The 18,464-nt window shown below is 51.1% G+C and overlaps 1 protein-coding gene across 1 annotated transcript in view; it reads right to left on the reverse strand.

Moving 5' to 3' along the window:
* The window catches only part of PAPPA (pappalysin 1), a 242,666-nt gene that overhangs the window by 191,256 nt on the left and 32,946 nt on the right, over positions 1 to 18,464 (reverse strand). The gene's annotated exons all lie outside the window — the stretch shown is intronic.

The following is an 18,464-nucleotide window of genomic DNA, read 5'->3' on the forward strand; positions in this document are numbered from 1 at the left end:
AACCCTGTCTCCACTCTTAGCCTCCTCCCTCTGGGTTCCCTCTCCTGAGTTTCCCACTGGGCACCAGCAGTGCCCACCATGAAGCGTTAGCCCCACTGCTGTACCCTCTGTCAGGGACTCTGCTCCCTGTTCTGTCATCTGATGAACAAATCCAAAGTCCATCTGGTGCTCCTCCTCCAGGGAGCCTTCCCCGATTCCCGTGCCCCCCCCCTCTTTAACCTGTTTTTACACACCCTCCTCCTATTCGTACGCACTCTTAACACCCTTCCAGGGAATCACTTCACCTGTCTCTGTCTGCCATTCTTTGTGTCTCCTAGGAGGGCAGGGAATGTGCCTTATTCACATCTGTTTACCCGGTCCTCAGCACAGGGCTAGACAGACACCTGAGGAGCACTCAGTAAATGTGGATAGAGTTGAATTCACACTGGGAGAGAGAAAAGCTAAAACATTTAGGTCACAGTCTTAGTGTCAGCCCTTCCTTCCTAGCAGGCCTCAGTTTTCTTAGCAATGCCCTGAGCTTCACAGAGCATGTCAGTGGGTCACAAACCGACGCCTCTGCCCTGACGTGAACAGGATATGTCCGAGACCTCGGGTGCCCCCGTCTACCTGCGTCATCAAGAGTCCGTGAGGCCAAATATTCATGTACACGTAATTTCAGCAGCTTTCCAAAAACAAAACAAAAGAAAAACAGGTTAACAGGAATGGGAAAGACAGGCAGGGTCAGGAGAGGCTGCGTCTACATGGACTAGAACTCGGTTGAAGTGACGGATTTTGAGGACCGCCACGCAGTTGCAGATATTGATTCATAGTCTTCCTGCTGCGCCCTTTTCTCCCCCAAGACCCCACTTTCAGCTTCTTAGACTGGAGGGTTCATGCCGAGTTCCAGCCAGTCTCTTCTGGGATCAGAGAAGGAATAGGAGCACTTATTAAGCACTTGCTGAAAGTCAGCCACACGCGTCGGCCCATCTCCATGCGGTCCTTGAAGCTGTGGCAGGGGTAAGACGACTCGTTCTCAGGCCAGAGTCCTGGGTTCGAATCCAGCTCTTCTCCTTAATACTCGGGTCACCCTGATCAATTTACTTAACTTCCTACACCCCAATTTCTTTACTCATAACACGAGGATAAGAATAGCACTGGCCTACCTCAGAGAGTTGCTCAGAGGATTTGGGGCATTAATAAAGGAAGCCTGAAAGAACTCAGAACAATACCTGGCATGCAGAAAACCTCAGTGAGTGTTGAGCTCTTTCTATTATTTATCCCAGTCTCATAGATGGAGCAACAGGGTTCAGCGATCAGAGCTCCAAGGCCAAGTGTAACTCTAGCTGCGGCCAACACTTCCCACAGCCTCACCCGCATTTCCAAGTGCGCGCAGGGCCACGGCGGGCAGGGAAACAATGTGTGGGAGGACAGTGAAAACACGGAGAGGCTGAGATTGCCCGGGGGCAGCCCTTTCCACGTTATTGATTATTTTCTAATTGATTTGTCCGTTCCCACCAGGTGTCCCCTCAGGCAGGGGACACAGATGTTATTAGAGGAAGTCCCCTCTTTGCTCCCCTGCTCTAGGCTGAGAAGGCTTCCTGAGAGGAAGCGGAGGGTGTGCTAGGGCCAGGGGAGACATTTTAATTGGTCGTTGGTTCAGCTGTAATTGCAGAAGCAATCTTTTCAGGGGGTGGTATTCATGCTTGCCCCAGGCAGAGATGTGGGATGTTGGAGCCACTTCCCTGCTTGTATGTGGGCTTGTTTGTTTTTTCATATTTTGACAAGCCTCTGTTTCCCTAAAAGAGAAAGTGCCCGCAGTTAGCCACCCGCTTGGCTCCTGGCCCCACTGACCTGCCTTTTCTCCATCTCTTTGGGGGGAAACCACCCAGAGGGAAAGAGCTCTGTGGCTGCGGTCTTCCCACCCATTCAGAGCCAGGCCGAGTCCTTCCCAAGTGCATCAGGGGAAACATCGCGTGAACAGGGCCTCATGCGGGTATCCACCTCCTTCCTGCCATCTCTGTAAGGCACTGACCCTTCCTTCCCGCCAATGGATGGAGGGGAAGTCATGGAAGGTCAGACTGAGCAGGACCAGGAGAGTCTAGGGGGACTGATAATGAGAAAAGGACAAGAACTTGTCCGGGACCGCCTGCTCTTCCATTCTGCCACTGTCGGAAGTTTAGCTTGGTGTTTACAAGATAAATTGGTCAACATGATTTTGTTTTCTTAAATCATTATCCCAGAAAAATCTATCCAAATCCAAAACTTTGAGAGTTTACTAACTGCAAGCCAGTCTGAGTCCAGGTTGGCCAGACAGACCTACGTGCACAGTTGCTGTGCGTCTCCAAGTCTCAGCTCACAGAGGTGCCAGGCAGCTTAGCGCCGTCCCGGTAGGCGCTCCCTCCATGTCCTGGTCTCCCGCTTTCTCCTACTGGGGAGAAGCCTGGACCGAGGGTCTGCCTCTGAGTGGCTCTCCCAGGCTTGCCTGCAACGCCTCATCCCTGCCCCCAGCCTTCCTCGTCCTTCCGCACCCTCCCCCTCAAGTTCTCACGGCTTCCTCATTGGGAGAACCTCTGGTTTTCCCCAGCGACGCCCACTTCCTAAGCATGTCCATCACTGCCCCGCCCCTGCCCCGCCACCTCTCTTCCCACAGCTCAGCTTTCTAGCGCCTGCCCCGCCATGCGAAGCCCAGCTCCCTGTGCTGTGCGCCACGGATCTGCTCAGGACCGCCCACACCTGCCGAACAGGACGGTGATGTCCAGCTCTCAGAGGCTGTCGGGAGGACCGCAGGCAATGCAGGGACAGTTCCTCGCCTGGGGCCTGGCCCAGAGAAGGTGCCTGTTCACTTATCCTCGGCTATTTCTACTGCGTTAGTCTTATTGAGACGATGCTAATGATCAGCAACACCAAAATCGTCATCGTCCTCTCTAGCTGACAGTGATGTCTCCCTCCTCACCGTCCTCCTCCTTTTGGTCCTAGTGATTCACTTATCAGCCCACGTTGTTTCATCTTCACTGTGGGGGCCACTGTTTTCCCCATCAGGCTATGAGCTCCAAGCAGGTGGGGACCATGTCTTTATCATCTCTGTGTCCCCCAAAACGGCCCTTCAGGAGAGACAGCTACCACTGATTGAGCACCTCTTCCCTACAATTGCATAACAGCAGAGCAGGGCGAGAAGCCCAGGGCCAGGGAAAGGCAGTGGCTCGCCTAAGGGTCAGAGACAGTCCACCCACAGACGTCTATTCACTGGGCTGTATGGCAACACTTCCGCACCAATTAGCAGGGTCATCTCTTCCTGGGGGGGGGGAGCAGGGGGGGACTGCAGCATTCCCAGCGAGGGAGCATGGCGCGGGGAGCCCAGCGCGGGAGGGTGGTGGCGGCCTCGGCACAGAGCCCGTGCTGCCTGGTTGTCTGGCCCGCTCCTGCCCACTCCGCGGCCCGCTCTGCAGCCCGGGCTCCCCATCTGCTCAGGGAGCTCGTGAATTGGTTCAGCATTTTTCAGATCACAGTCTGGAGAAGGCTTAACCCTCAAGGAGCAGATGCATACAGAAAGGGGGAAAGTTTCCGCGTCCAAGTGGGTGTAGGACATGCTCCGTTAAACGAGGTGAAGAGCCTTTAATTTGCAAAACGGGAGTCGGTCAGATAGTGTATGAAGTGTTCCCAAACCTATTTGACCATCATCCCTTCCCCCACCCCACCTCTGCCTTTGCCAAAAATCAAATAACAGCAGAACCAACACAGTTTGGGAAATGCTCGGCTCAGCTGGAAAGTCCCTCCTAAGTTGGATCCTCTCCCTGAGCTGCCTGTCAAGAGTGGTGTCGGGGCATCTCCTTTCTTCTTGCACAGCCCGTGCACCTGGATCCCACCGGGAAAGCAGCAGGACCCCTGGAATGTCAGTTTCAAGGGGCCCAGCCCCAGAGTGCCAAGGCACCCAGACTGTACCCCTCTGCCAGAACTGCATTTCAAAGCCGTGAGAGCAGTTCTGGAGGGAGATCAAAGCTCTCTCAACTCAACTGTCATTAGAATATTTTCTTTATGCATCTAACTCGCTGGTGAGTGCCAACAACATATTTCCTAAACGCACTGGCCTGCGATGGTACAACTCTGTAATAATCTCAATGGGAGAGCTGTCGGGGCTTGTTTTATTGAGAGAGAAGCAAAAGGGAACAGCGTTCAAAATGCAGAACAACAACAACAAATCCCTCCACTGAGTCATGGAAGGCTTGAGTTTTCCCAACTCTAGAAACCTAAAATGCACCCGGCTCGCCCATTGTAAAGCCGGCTGGTCAGAGCTACGCTCACAGTGAGCCCAGAGCAAGACTGAGCAGTCTCAGGTTCTATGCCCACTAAGACCGAACTGACGGCCCCCCTGCAGAAGTGGTGGCCGAGGAGATCTTTGAGAAGTGTCCTGCCCAGGTTCTGCTCCCTGGGCACTTGGTAAGTACAGGTGAGTCACAGGGACAGTGCTGGCCATGGGCTGATACCCTCAGTTTGCTGAGAGTGGCCACTTCCAAGCTGGAGGCCTGGGACAGGTCTTTCAGATTAAGGGAAAGGGCAGCAGAGTGCAGAGTGGTAGATAAAAGCCCACATCTTAAGAGTGAGACAGACCTTGGGAAAGTGACTCATCTCTCTGAACTCAATTTCCTCATCTGTAAAATGGTGATGGTCAAATCAACCTGGAAAAGGGACTATAAAAATTCAAGGAGGCACCTGACCAGGTGGTGGCACAGTCAATAGAGTGAAGATCTGGGACGCTGAGGACCCAGATTCTAAACCCCGAGGTCGCCAGCTTCAGCATGGGACCATAGACACAACCCCATAGTTGCTGGCTGGAGCCCAAAGGTTGCTGGCATGAAGCCCATGATCACTGTCTTGAGCCCAAGGTCGCTGGCTTGAGCCCAAGGTCACTGGCTTGAAATCCATAGTCGCTGGCTTGTGCAAGGGGTCACTGGTTCAGCTGGAGCCCCCCCAGTCAAGGCATCTATGAGAAAGCAATTAATAAAGAACTAAAAGTGCCGCAACTATGAGTTGATGTTTTTATCTCTCTCCCTTCCTGTCTGTCTGCCTGTCTCTCTCTCTCTCTCTCTCTCTCTCTCTCTCTCACACACACACACACACACACACACACACACACACACACACACTTCAAGGAAGCAACACATGAGAAAGTGTCTAGAAGAGGGTCAAACCCATGAAAAGGCCCCAAGATGCCGACCTCTTTTTAGCTTCCTTACAGAGCTGGAGAAATCAGGCCTTAGCTCCCAAGGCCTGTTGTATCTCCCTTCCATGAAAGAACCCTGGTTCCTATCACTGGACCAATGTGTTTATCTTCCTCACAGGCGGTGGCCCTGCTTCTGCAACGTACAGAGCAAGCCCTGTTAACATTGCTTCTTTCCAAAACCTGATTACAGCCTGTCATGCCCAAGGAGGATCTCAAATCCGTGACCCACTACTCCACTTTCAGAACACACTAGACCATTTGAAAGTGATTATCAAATGTAAAGATCAAAGCCACTCAAGACAAGTCATTAAAGCAAGATAAACCTCAGAATGTTTATTGCATCCATATCCCTTGTCTCCAAATTACAAGCTTTCTCCAAGCTGTGACCAGTTCAAAAACCTGGATTTTATACTTGTATCCCAAGGGCCCATACGATCTGGCCTTCATTCTCCTGCTTAGTTTCATTGTCAGAAAATGCTGAAATACGTCTCTCTTGTCCATAAGGAGAGGCAAAGGGGGAAATAAGAGCTTGGAGGGTTTATTAAATTCTTGGAATCCTGAATGATTGGTTTCCAAAATAAATAGCTTTTGTGTAGAAGCCTAACACACAGTCTAAGAAAACAAAAAAGTAACAGCATCAATCAAAGATCAATGGAAACATTGGTTATTCTTTTATTTATGTCTTGAAAAAGTCATTGTTTCATTACTCTCCTCTCCCCTACCACCCTGCCTTCCTCTTCCCCTTCCTCCCTGAACCTCATTCATTCAGTCTTTTCCACTTCCATTCACCATCGTTTATTGAGAATCTATCATAAACCATGCTTAAGCTAGAACCTGGGCACACAATCATAAAAGAGAAGCAATTTTCCTACCACAGAGTTAGCGGTTTTACGAAGGAAGCAAGGCAAATAATCAGGTGTTCACTACATAACGTGATCATTTGGGGGAGATTACTATAAAGTGGAATTGTTAAAGTACAGTTTCTGTATTATTTCTTTGAAGCTTTACAAAAGCCCCAGATATTAGGTACAAGTCTCCCCAGTTTTCAGGGGAGGAAACCAGGGCTCCGTGAGGTGATGCCATTTTCCCAGAGTTCCTTCTCTCACTCAGAGGGGTCAAAGGTGGCATGGGGCCCAGCCTACTGGCTACTACAGACCACATCCCACACCACGAGTCTCTTATCTCCTCGTCTGACATGTGTTATGAGAGCTGAGGCGCTGAATGTGAAGGGGGATCAGAGCTCTGACCCCGAGATGAAGGTAGGGAAGGTATCAATGAGGTTTTTGCAGGAAAAATAAGCACTGTTTGGATGTTGGACCACGCGTGGGAGATGGGGGAAAATGGCGGAAGCTCCAGAAAGTCGAGAGGTGTGAACGCGTACGAAAAGTGGGATGTTGCAAGTCTTCTGGTGCGGTTGCAAAGTGGGGGCCATGGATGCAACTGTGCACGGTGAGGTGAGAGGGGTCAGCAAGGGCCGCATCAGAAGGGCTCCTGTCCACCAGGTTATGGAGGATGGAGCATCCTGAAGGCTCTAAGCACACCCTGGCCGATTTCATGGAAGATAAAAATGATCTGGTCATGTTGTCCAAAGAGCTTTCTTTCCTTTCAGAGTCAACGTGGAAGATGAACCGGAGGAGAGAAGGAAGTGGAGAAGAAGGCCTTGGCCACACCTCGTGGGACTATCCTAAACAGGAGAGGTCTTCATGCACGGGAACAAGTCAATGCCGAGTGGGCGTGGGAGGGAGGGGTCTGGGCTCTGACTTGGTCCATGGCTATTTCTCCGTCACCAGTCTCATCAGATTCTGTACATCAGTGCTCCCCCCACTCCCATCACTGTCCTAAACGCTTGGCCCAGCAGGAGAATTGTCTCCTGAGGGTATGCCCTCTGCTGAGTACCATGGAAGGTCAAGTGTTAGGAAAATCACAGGTCTGTGGCTCACTGCTGGGTAGGACCAAGAGGAGACTGGAGAGGGGTGGTGAGATCGAGAATCCTGAAGACCAAGGCTGGAGGAAGGAAGATGCTGATTCACAGGACTGGCTCGGGCCAATGGTGAGGTTCTCAGATCATTTATGAAAACGGAAGTGGAAGTAGCGATTTTTAACTTTGACAAATAAATAAAGCATTTATGATGTCCTTCACACAATAAAATCCAGGGTACTGGAGTGATACTCCAACGGAAAGAAGAGAACAACCTCAGACTAAAGGGCACTAATTTAAAATGAATGCCTCTGACTAGGAACTACACAGCTCTTGTTTTTCTCATTGGCCTTTTTGAAAGTGGCTTTTAGAGACTTCTGGGGCAGAAGGCGAAGTGTCAGAACACCTGGTTCCTGGCAAGCTCAGCCACACAACCTTGGTGAACATGACTCATCCTCCAGGACTCAGACTAGAAGTGACTCTGACCCCTAGTAAGTCAAATGCCCGTTCCCTCTGTTTCCTCAGCACCTTGAACTTCTCCATAAAGCATTTATCCAACTAGCTACTCACCTACCTGCAGGAAATTGCATGGGGGCAGAATCACACTGATCTTGTGAAATGTCGTCACACCCCCAGCACCTGTCACTGTGCCTGCACATAGTAGGTGTGCCCGCACACTGTGGAATCACCGGTCACTTCCTAAGATCTTTGCTTGGAGTGCCATAATCTCTGTTTTGATAGCCCCGCGTCCTCGGAATTTGCTGATTTCCAAGGAAGCCATTTAGCTAGAAGAATGCCCTGGGAAGTAAGAGGAAGCGAGAACTGACATGGGATGGTGGGTTGAAAGTACCGGAACAGTAATGTGACTACCTCACGTCAGATCCTTGCCTTCACAACAGTTCCAGGGCCCACAGCTGTCTTTTCCCACCACCTCACTTTCTTCTTAGAGGGTCAGAACCACAGCTGATAAATAATACAGCTGACCACAGTGAGCAGAATATACACACAGCTCACGGACAGCCCTGCGGTTTGTCTTACACTCGAAGCACAGTTAAATAAAGACAGATCGCCTCTATTTCATAAGTAGCGGCAGCCACAGTGTTCTAGGTACCGGCGGTATTTCATTGGACTGCGTAGTTTGGCTTGAATTTCTAGCCATGAAAACCATGGAACTGATGTGAAGAGGGACTGAACAATATTATGTTTGGGAAGAATAGAGCAGGAATTACAACATCATCATCACTATGTGTTAATAGGGCAACTTCTAAATTTCCAGTTTGCGCTGCGGCCCCACACAAATCGGCTCTCCTTAGGCAAATCACAGACTGATCTGACTTTAGAATCACACAGTTGTAACAGTAAATGTAGACCTCTCTGGGTGACCCCGAACAAGTCTAGTAACTTCCCCAAATCTGGGTTTCTGATGGTTCTCCAAGGGTCTTGTGACAATCAGAGCTCAAATGTGAGGAAATAATGCTGGAAAAATCATGACATCATATGTGAGTTTGTTGAAAGTAGAATTTAATTCAGACTGAAAGAGGGTGCCACTTTCAGGGTCTGGGGGCCCTGAATAAAGTAGCAGACGTGCAGACGGCCTGAGATAGGGTACCATCATTAGGTTACTGCGGGGACTTGAGTAATGGGAGGAAGATTTTTGTTTTTTAACTTGTCATGGAGTATAGTTGTTCCTTCATTGCTTCTCTGATGACATCACAGTCAATTAAGATGCAGGGGCTGCTAAATACTTTGAAGGCAAGACTGCCTCTCGTATCCCAGGATGCCTTCAGTGGCCGTGTCTGGCGTTATTTGTGCTTGTTCAATAGTAAACCCCTTATCTGCCCTGTAGCCCCAGTCCCTGCAAGCCTGGAACTGGGATTACAGTGTCTGCTTTGAAGACGTCTGAACAGCAAGAGATCTTGGAAATGGTCTACCCGAGTCCTCCCATTGTACAGATGCAGAATTTGGAGTCAAAGAAGTATCTCAGAAATTACTGGGGATAGCTAGTCACATATCCTGTTTTGTCAAGCCACAGGCTGGGTTTTTTTGTTTTGTTTTGTTCTGGTTTTTTTGTTCTTTTTTTTGTACCATGAATCCCTATAGGAGAAAGCTCTCTCTGTGTCTCTCTTCCACCGTCTGTAAGATTTTGAGATGTTTCATGCTTTTTGGAGAAAGAGAAGAAGAAGGACAAAAAAAAATGCCCCTGCAAAAAAAATGAGGAAATGGAAGCCTGCTTGACTAAAGCCAACAAACCAGTGAGCAACACCCACTGCTGTTCACACACTGATTCTGTGTTTTCGGAAAGCGAGAGCGGAGGTGTGGAGTTCCCTCTTGGGAGGCGGGGCACCAGCCGGCTGGGAGCTTTGAAGATGCGAGCTGAGCTGCCATCCGATCCTATCTATCCACGCAGGGAAATGTGGTTGGAAAACAAAAGGTGCCCCTGTCTGTCCCGTCAACCCTCCCTGACACCGCCGGCTGCTTTGTTCCCAACCTGGAAGGGCATCTGACCGAGCGCCCAGGCTGTCATGAGTGGTCAGTGTCACCAGTGGATGCAGAAAGGAAAATGAGAACGCTGATGATGCCAAACCCAGGATGGAAAAAACCCAACTGCCTCCTGCTGAGGCCCTCGAAAGGGCCCCTCGCGCTCCCATCTGCCCAGGGAACCAGAGATGGAAACACACATCTAGGAAGGGGGTGCGAGGGGGAGCCACCTCAGGTCCCAGCCAGTTGGGGGGCCTCCCTGGAGTGTCCCCAAGAGAGGGTTCCGACTTGCATCAGTGACTGAGGGAGAAAGTGTGCTGTGGCCAGAGCCCCGGGCCAGGGGGCGGCCCACCCTGCCTCTTAGAGGGCTCAGCGTGGTCTTGACCCCTCAGGGGACGCGTGTGAACGACTCAGGGAGCCCCATCCAGGGATCCCAGCCCTGCCTCTGCTTCTTGTGGAAAAGGCGTAAGTTTGGTGTGGTGTGCTGTTTAATCTCTTGAGAAAACGGATACATTAGCATTGACTATGTGCAGAGCTTTGGGGGTAAAGAAACTCTTTTAAAAGTGGAATTTGCAGGACTGAAAATAAAAGGGCCCTTGGTGGTAAAGAGTGATTAAGTTTTCTCCAACCCCCAATGTCACTCTTGAGGATCCAGGGCAGGGCGGGGGGCTCAGCACCAAGGCCGGCTGGGAATGAAGAGAAATGTATGCGAGAGGTCAAAGATTTCCCGGAGATGGAAAATCCCCAGACAAACCACCACTGTGATTCTGAGACTTCTCTAAGTGCTGGGCGCTGCTTTCCAGGGTTGACTGCATATTGTTTCATCTAATCCTCTCAACCCTCACATGCATCGCTTTTACCCCAGTGTGACAGAGGAAGCAACTGAGTCTTTGGGTAAAGGCAGAGATGTGTTCAAGGTCAGAGAAATGCTAAGGGGTTTGATTCCAACATGCTCTGTCTCCAAAACAAACAGTCTCCCCCATCTGCTAGACTGCTGACCCTCCGCTGGTCTCCCAGGTCGCTCCGATGGGGCCCTTGTGAACCTCACTGTTCGGGGCTCTTAGCGGTCCTTCTCCTGCTGTCCATTCACCCGTTCACCCCTCCATTCCGTTCTCAAAGACCAAAGTGCCATGGGCACCGGGGTCCAGAGAGCACCTGTGGACTCTGTGCAGAAGATGGGTGGGAAGGAGGAGCAGACATAATCCGAGGAAATGAGACCATGCTCACGCCTGGCCCAGATGCGTGCACTGGGATCACACAGGTGGGTGGGCTGGACAGGGTCGCAAAAGCCAGGAGCACCAACCAAATGGAAACATCAACCCATGATCACCAATCCCCACACTGCCTGGCGCTAAATCCACGTGGAAACACATCCCCTAACATGATTAGGCCTTTGGGTTGTTTCCGAGATAAAACTCGTGTGCAAGCTCCATGCGTTTGATAGAAGTGATGAGGTCTTTATTCAAAAATGCCAATTTCATGGACAGTCCTAAAAAAAAACAAATGAGTGTGTATTTTAAGAGTGTAAGTAACCTGGGTAGAGGCCCTCTGCGTGTGTGCTGGTTCCACTTAAGCCTTCTTTAGGAAGCTGCCGGAAGCCATCTGCCAAAAGCAGTCAGTGCCAACAGGGAGGAACCCACGTGTGCGGTCCAGAGGAGGGCTGGGAGCTTTCCCCAGCACCTACTACATGCTGGACGCCGTGCCAGGTGCTCCTCACAGGTGACTTCGTTCAAGTTTCCTGACGTGCCCCAGGAGAGCTGTTCTCACCCAGTTTTTACAGACGACGGCCCAGAGCCTCTCACTGAGAAGCGGGCCAAGGTCAGACAGCGCAGGGAGAGGGGAAGCAAGATTCCAACCCTGGTCAGCCTCCAACACGCATCATTTTTCCACTCCACCAGCCCTGACTCCTGTTATTGCTTCAATGAGTATTAGTCACGTTAAATAAACTCTGATATTCTGATTATAACATTCCATGCAATTTCTCTTACATGATTACTGGAAAAGAATGGGAAAAAAAAAAGTTGCTGAAAAAGAAAAAGCGGAGCCCTCTATCATCGGCACGCTGGTGAACTCTTTCTGGGACATTATTTTATGTGACCCTTCAAGGCAGTCGCGTGATCCAGGTTGTCAGATGCGGTTGTTATTCCCTTTCAATAGATGTGGAAACAGAGGCGCAGGGAGAGGAAGAGACTTGACCAGGATTGCATAGCTAAGATGCTCCCGTGCCAGGGTTAAGGCTCTGCCTCCCCCGAAGTCTTCCTTCCTTCTGTAACAGACTGGTTTTCTGGGCTCCACAACCTGAGGCACAAAGTCGTGGCATCCACCTGCGTGGAGTCCCTCCCCGCACCTTCCCACCTCGGTCCCTGTGCTCTCAACCACCTCTTTCCCGTAGCTGGGAAGCCAACATAGCGCTGGAAGACTGAAAACCTTCTCCACCAGAAACACCTCGCTGATTTCTCCAGACCGCAGTGAGCCTGTCTTTTCTCAGAGCATCCGTAAGCCTTATCGTCTGTGCGGTTTGTTTGGAAATTAATCGCCTGCCTACTTACCATCTCTTGAACAGAAAGGTCATTAAACCACAGCTTACAGGCACCTTCAGGACCGAGATTACATCTTGGATGCCCAGGGCATTTATCACAGTGACTTGTTTACTGAAGTGTCTCTACAAAATATGGATGATGAGGCAGAACATAACCCTACTAATGAGAAGCGTTCGGAGGTCCAAATCGCCAGCTTCTAAAATACCAGGGCAATGGGGCAGGTGGCAGGGGCGGGGGCGGAGGGGTGCACGGCCTGGGGACTGGGAGATGAGACCCGGGGTCTTGCGCTCAGCTTGGCTGCCCTCTTGTTGTGAGACCTGGGGCGGTGCTGCCCCTCGTGGGCACTCAGTCTCCTCATCACTAGCAAGAGGTAGTGCTCGACCTTTCACCCCAGAGAGTTATTTATTCCGTGCAACTTTCCAGATTTGGAGAGAACTTGGGAGAAAGAAGGGTATGTTCCATGCACGAAAAGAAGTGAGAGCCCAGTGAGTGAAGAGGAACCACTGAATGGCCTCTGGTGAAGGGCACGGCGGGGGACAGCAGCTTCCAGCAGGGGGGCCCAGGAGGCCGCCTCGGGGCTCACTGTGCCCTTTCACAGGGAATGCCCTTCTTAGGATGGAAATGACAACGACAAAGAGGAGACAAAATGTGCCCCTCCAAGCCAACAGTATATAAGGGAAGCCTCTTTTTTCTATCTGTCCTATTCCACACGAATAGGTATTCGTGGGGAGAGGTGAAGTTCACGAAAGGATTTCAGAGCTTGCAGGCCGGAGGGGTCCAGACAGGAACTGGTTGCAATATCCTCTCCTTGTGGGAGGCAGACAGCCCAAAGAGCCCAGCGCCCCTGGGTTTCCTGCGACCGGCGACTACTATCAATACCCAGGTTTTCCATTTTATGAATAAAAAGGAGATGTGCATTGTCAATTGTTTGCAGACATTTCTGAGGGTTGCGGACGAAGTTCTCCGCCTGCCTGGCTCATTTCCACCCCTGGAGAGACTGTCGAGGTTCACCGGAATGCCTTCTGCTACCTGACCAGTCTGATGGGCAGACTTTCACTGCCCACACTGACGTTCCTCCTGGCTGGCACTGGGGTCCTGCCTCCACCACTGATGACAGCGGCACGTTTCCCTGTCCGTCTCATCCACCTGGCGCTGAGTTCCCGCACGGCAGGGGCTGGGCTGGCCCGGAGGGAGCCCTCAACAAATATATATTTACTGAGCAAAGAACAAGGAAACGGAGGAAGGAAGGAAGGAAATAAGAGGAAGAAGATGAAGGAAGAAAGGAAGGGAAGAAGGAGAGAAAGGGAGGGAAAGAGGCAGGGAGGAAGGACTTAACCGGATATTAGTTTTCTATGAGATAAACTGCCCCCTTCTCAGCTCCTGGTCCTGCACGGGCCAACCTTCCCGGTTTCCGGGGCAGGTCCTGTTTGCTCATCCGCATCTGCTCCCCACCCCTCTCCACCTTGCTCTGTGTCTTTAAGAGGCTGGCCTCTCTGCGTTGCATAAACAGGTTGCTGGGCCTTGTGATTTCCAGTTTGGGTCCCCAGTGGGAAGCACTGGCGGGGGACTGGAAGATAGAGAAGAATGACAGGTAGAATTTACTTTTCTGATTCCCTCTGGCCAGGGAGCAGTAGGCTGGCCACTCCTTTCTACTGAGAGTCACTCGGTTTGGGTTCCATAACCACTCCCTCCTCTTGACCCCACAGGCAAAGGATGAAACTAGCTCCCCGTGGTTGCTGCCCCCGGCCTTGCTGGTTGTCCTGAACCCTGCCGACATTGTCTGTCAAGAGCCTCTGCTTCGAAACAGCCCCCCCTCCACTCTCCTTAATTACTCTGTTTGAAGGTGCCGTCTGCTTCCTGCCGGGACCCTGCTGGGACCCTGCCGGGACCCTGCCCGATGAGACTGCATCTCTACCTCTCCACGTGCTGCCTGTCCCCTGCTGCCTACTTGAGTCATGCGTGCTCCAGCTGACTTGCCTCGTTTCCCCCGGACAGAATAAAGCTCTGCTTTCTGGGGTCTCCTGCCCCACTGCCTGTCATTAGAACCACAGATCAAAATGTCTCATGTCTGAATATAACTCCCCCGCTACACTGGAAGCTCCGCAACGGCGAGGAACGTGCTCCACTCGCGGCCACATCCTCAGTGAGCGGCAGAGAGGCTGACAAGGTAGACATGCCCAATAGGGCCCAATAAACGCCTAGTTAGAGGATAGAAACAGTCACCACTAGGTTCCCTAAAATGACTTGGAATAAGATACAAGAAAAAAAGTTGGGCTGTGAAGTACTCAACCCCAAGACTATCAAAGGCCACCTTCTCCAGTATTTGTCATAATGCTGGCTACAGCCTCACTGTGCATGCCTCAGGTGACGGGGAGCTCACTCACCTACTGGCAGAGAATCCTTCCCTGGGAAGGACCCCTCTCATAAAGGACGGCATTATTTGCTGCTCAGTTCAATGCTGCCTCCTGTAATTGCAACACTCTGGGACCAGCCATGGCCTGGAAACCATATAGAATAACTTTGCATGAGACATGACTCCTGATACCTGAAGGGCATGTGTCATGACCCTGTGGTCAGGGCCTTATGAGGATTTTCTCCTGCAGGCCAAACATCTCCAAATGGTTGTATGACATGGCTCTTGGCGCCCTCGCTGGCCCAGTCCCCTTCTCTGTGCTCATCCTCTGCTGTCTGCTCTCAATGTGGCCCCTTAATAAGGAAAGCTCACCGCCAGGGTAGCTCTTGTTGTTCCAGAGTGCCTCGTGGGAGCCTGAGCCATGATGCCATTATCTTCCAAACTCACCCCCTCAGCACTGCATGATCCCAAGCCCTTGAAGACAGTCCGGAAGAAGAAAAGAGTGCAGACAGAAGGCGGGGGGCAGGTACCTCTGGCCTGTAAGGATGTCAGGGCAGCACTGGGGAGCTGTGCATGGCAGACAACCAGGAGGCAGAGTGCCTTCCGCCCCAGTGGGACCACTAAGAGACTGTGTGAGCTTTGGCCTCAGTTTCCCTCTATGGAGGGTAAGGGGTTTGGAGTAGTGATCTCCAAAGATGTTTCTAGGTGTGACATATGACAGCCTTTTGATGTTTCCTGCAGCCCCAGATCTGCTGGGGCCGGATGCTGTCCCATAATACAAGGTGGCCAGAGAGCAGGGGCTATGGGGGCCCGAGGACTAACAGAAAGCAAATGAGCTTAAACGTGTTCACAGAAATGGTCCTTCTCAGATAGCATCTGCCCACCTGCCCAGCTGAATTACTGGTGGATATTACTTAACTCGAGGGAACTGCTAAATCAATTGTCAGAAAGATGATTTTTCATTAGTGCTACTCAACGTGGGCTGTGTATCAACTATCCCCTCCCCGTCTATCACATAGTGAGTACGGAAATGGGGAGCAGGCATGCAGAAACGGTTCCAGGACTCAGACCCTACTCACCGCTCTGTAATCTTGCATTTTGTACCAAGGCGGATTTTGCTATGTACTACACAAAGCTACTGGTTTGCAATGGATAGAAATAAATAAATAAATAAATAAAAGCTGGTCCTTCGCCAGAGATTGAGAAATAGTATTTTAAATATCATCTTTACTCACTGAGAAAGAAGAAAAGAGAACAGAGAGAGGGAGAGAGACAGGAAGAGAGAAGGAGAGGGAGAATGTCACCTTGGGTAAGAATTAAGTTTGGCTCTTTATTAAAAATGACCCACATAATGTCAATCTAATATTCACTGCTTCCATCACAGGTGCCTGTCTTCCTTCCTTCTTCCCTTCTCTCATTTCTTCCTCCATCCCCATCCCACCCTTTTTCTTTTTCTTTTTTTTTAAAAGATATTATTTATTCATTTCTAGAGAGAGAGGAGAAAGGGGGTGGGAGGAGCAGGAAGCATCAACTCCTATATGAGCCTCAACCAGGTAAGCCAGGGTTTCGAACCGGCAACCTCAGCATTCTAGGTCGATGCTTTATCCACTGCGCCACCACAAGCCAGGCCCTCCTCATCCCTCTTTAATAAGTCACACAGCAAATATTTCCCTACAGACTTCCACAGGTTGCTCTCTGCACACAGGCGAGCAGATTCTGCCAGAATGCTGTCACCTCCAACCTCGTCAGGAGATAGCGTGTTGCCCGGTGGGGCTCACCCAGGGCACACGACTTTCCCAGCCAGCGAACAAACGGGCCCTGGCACGACTGGTCACAGTGCTGGCGCAGGGCCGCCCACAGACGTTCTGGGCCTGTAGTCCCGTGATTGACGGAGTGGGAGGCCGCTGCAGCCAGCCCGCTCTGTCTGCTGACTGTGAGGTATCTGCGACCTGGGGCCCCCTGTGCCTTGGTTCTGACCCAGTCGAGGTCAGCAGTTCCTCCCCAAGGCTTTAGTAAAGCCACTGTGCCTGTCACCACTGTCCTTTAACTCTGCCTCTTATTGTTTCTTGAACTTAAAATCGCCCTCTTCCAGTATTTGCAGTCAATAGACCTGGATTCAAATCCAAGCTCTCCATTCATAGGCTGAGTAAACATAGGTAAAACCCTAGAGGGCTCAGGGCACCCACCTTCCTGGCACTTGGGAGGTGCTAAATAAACATGTGTTGCATGAATGAATGAATGAATGAATGAATGAATGGATGAATGAATGAATGAATCAATCAACAAACAAGTGAATGATTTCTACCACTTATGGCCCTTGGCCCTCCCACATGCCCACTCTGCTTGGGCACCCTGGTACTCCTGGGAGTCCAGCTCAGCAGGAGCACACACTGCTTTAACCTCAGAAGACTTACACTTGTGACTTCACCCAATCACTCTCCTGACCCGTGACCTTGGCCGAGTCATTTCACTCTCAAAGTTCCTCTATTTCCCTGTCCGTCAAATGCAAACGCTAACCTCTGCCTTGTCTTGCTTGCCAAATTCTGTCCAAGCTCAAATGAGAGCAGAGATGAAAGGGCATCGTGACCTGGAAGGAACTGGCCACACACCAAGGCTTCTTCCCACAGGGGCCGCCCGTGTGTCTGAGCCGAGGTGAGAGTCCAGGGGCCCGCCCGGTGCCAGGAGGCTGGGCTGACGTGCTCTCTGGCTCGCAGCCAGGCACGACGCTCCCCTGCCAGCGCTGTCATTCCTCTGCACATAGGTACTCTGTCTGTACATGGGAGGCCCTTGCTCTTTGGAGAGAGACTAAAGAGAAGAGTCAGCAGAAAACCTGCAGAGGTCTGCAAATGTACCCAGGCTATCAGCAGGTCCGGGGGCCCGCGCACTGGGCAGAATGGAAAAGTCCAGCGTGAATCTGGGACATCTGGAAAGTGGATGCTGACTGGTTCTCCGGCTTGGGACTAGTTTTTTTCTGGTCTCACGTCAAATATAATAAATCACCCATGGGTTCACCTTTTGGGTTTTTCTTTGGGGTTCCTGGTAAGAGTTGACAGCACAAGGCAGAGATGAAGGGGGGCATTAGACAGAAGACCCACCTTTCTAGCCTCTTCTCCACAGCGCATGAAGAGGTTCCTTACATGTGCTCCTCTGTCCCCCTGTCCAGTCTCTGATTTCCAAGCTGTACATCTACTTTCCGCAAGATAGTCACGCTGCCAGCCAGTCTCTTCCCTGTGATTTCCTGTGGCACTTCCTAAACACAGCACATGTGACCTGTCGGTGCACGAACAGTGACAAATACACTGGCTGAAAGAATCTGACCTGCCAGCCAGGATCAGAGAGACCAAGCTTTGTACAGGGGTGGGCATAAGTAGGTTTACAGCTGTGAGTACGTCCAAGAGTTCCTTCCTGTGCCATTATAATCATAACCACGTGTCTTTTTCCACAAAGACCACTGTGAACCTACGCTGGCCCATCCCGTATGCCCTCTCTCAGTCCTCAGAGCAGCTCAGCAAAGTGGGCGCCACGATCATTCCCATTTTGCAGATGAGAAATAGCTTCTGCGAGGTCACAGAGGGAGGAAATAGCATCTCTGAGATCCGAACCCAGGCTGCCTGACCCCGGTTGATCTCAGCTTGACTCACAGCTGTCCACGAGACCACACAGCTCCGTCCTAGAAGGTGTGCGCTAGCCCCATACGGCTATTGTGTACTTGAAAGGCGGCCGGCGTGGCTTAGGAACTGGGTTTTAAAATTTATTTTATCTTAAGTAATTTAAATGCAAATGGTCACAGGCGGCTAGGGACTTCCATATTGGGCAGTGCCACTCTAACCCATGTTGTTACCTCCTATGTCTCAACAGCTCTTTGTACTCAGCTCATGACACCCAATTTAGCCTCAGCTCTTTGTGAAGACGGGGTTCTGAGTTACCCTGCTTATCCCAGCGAAGGCAGTCCGCTGATGTTCTGTAACGGACTCTGCT

The sequence above is a fragment of the Saccopteryx bilineata genome, chromosome 2 (genome assembly GCF_036850765.1).
Source record: "Saccopteryx bilineata isolate mSacBil1 chromosome 2, mSacBil1_pri_phased_curated, whole genome shotgun sequence".
In the NCBI taxonomy this organism is placed as follows: Eukaryota; Metazoa; Chordata; class Mammalia; order Chiroptera; family Emballonuridae; genus Saccopteryx; species Saccopteryx bilineata.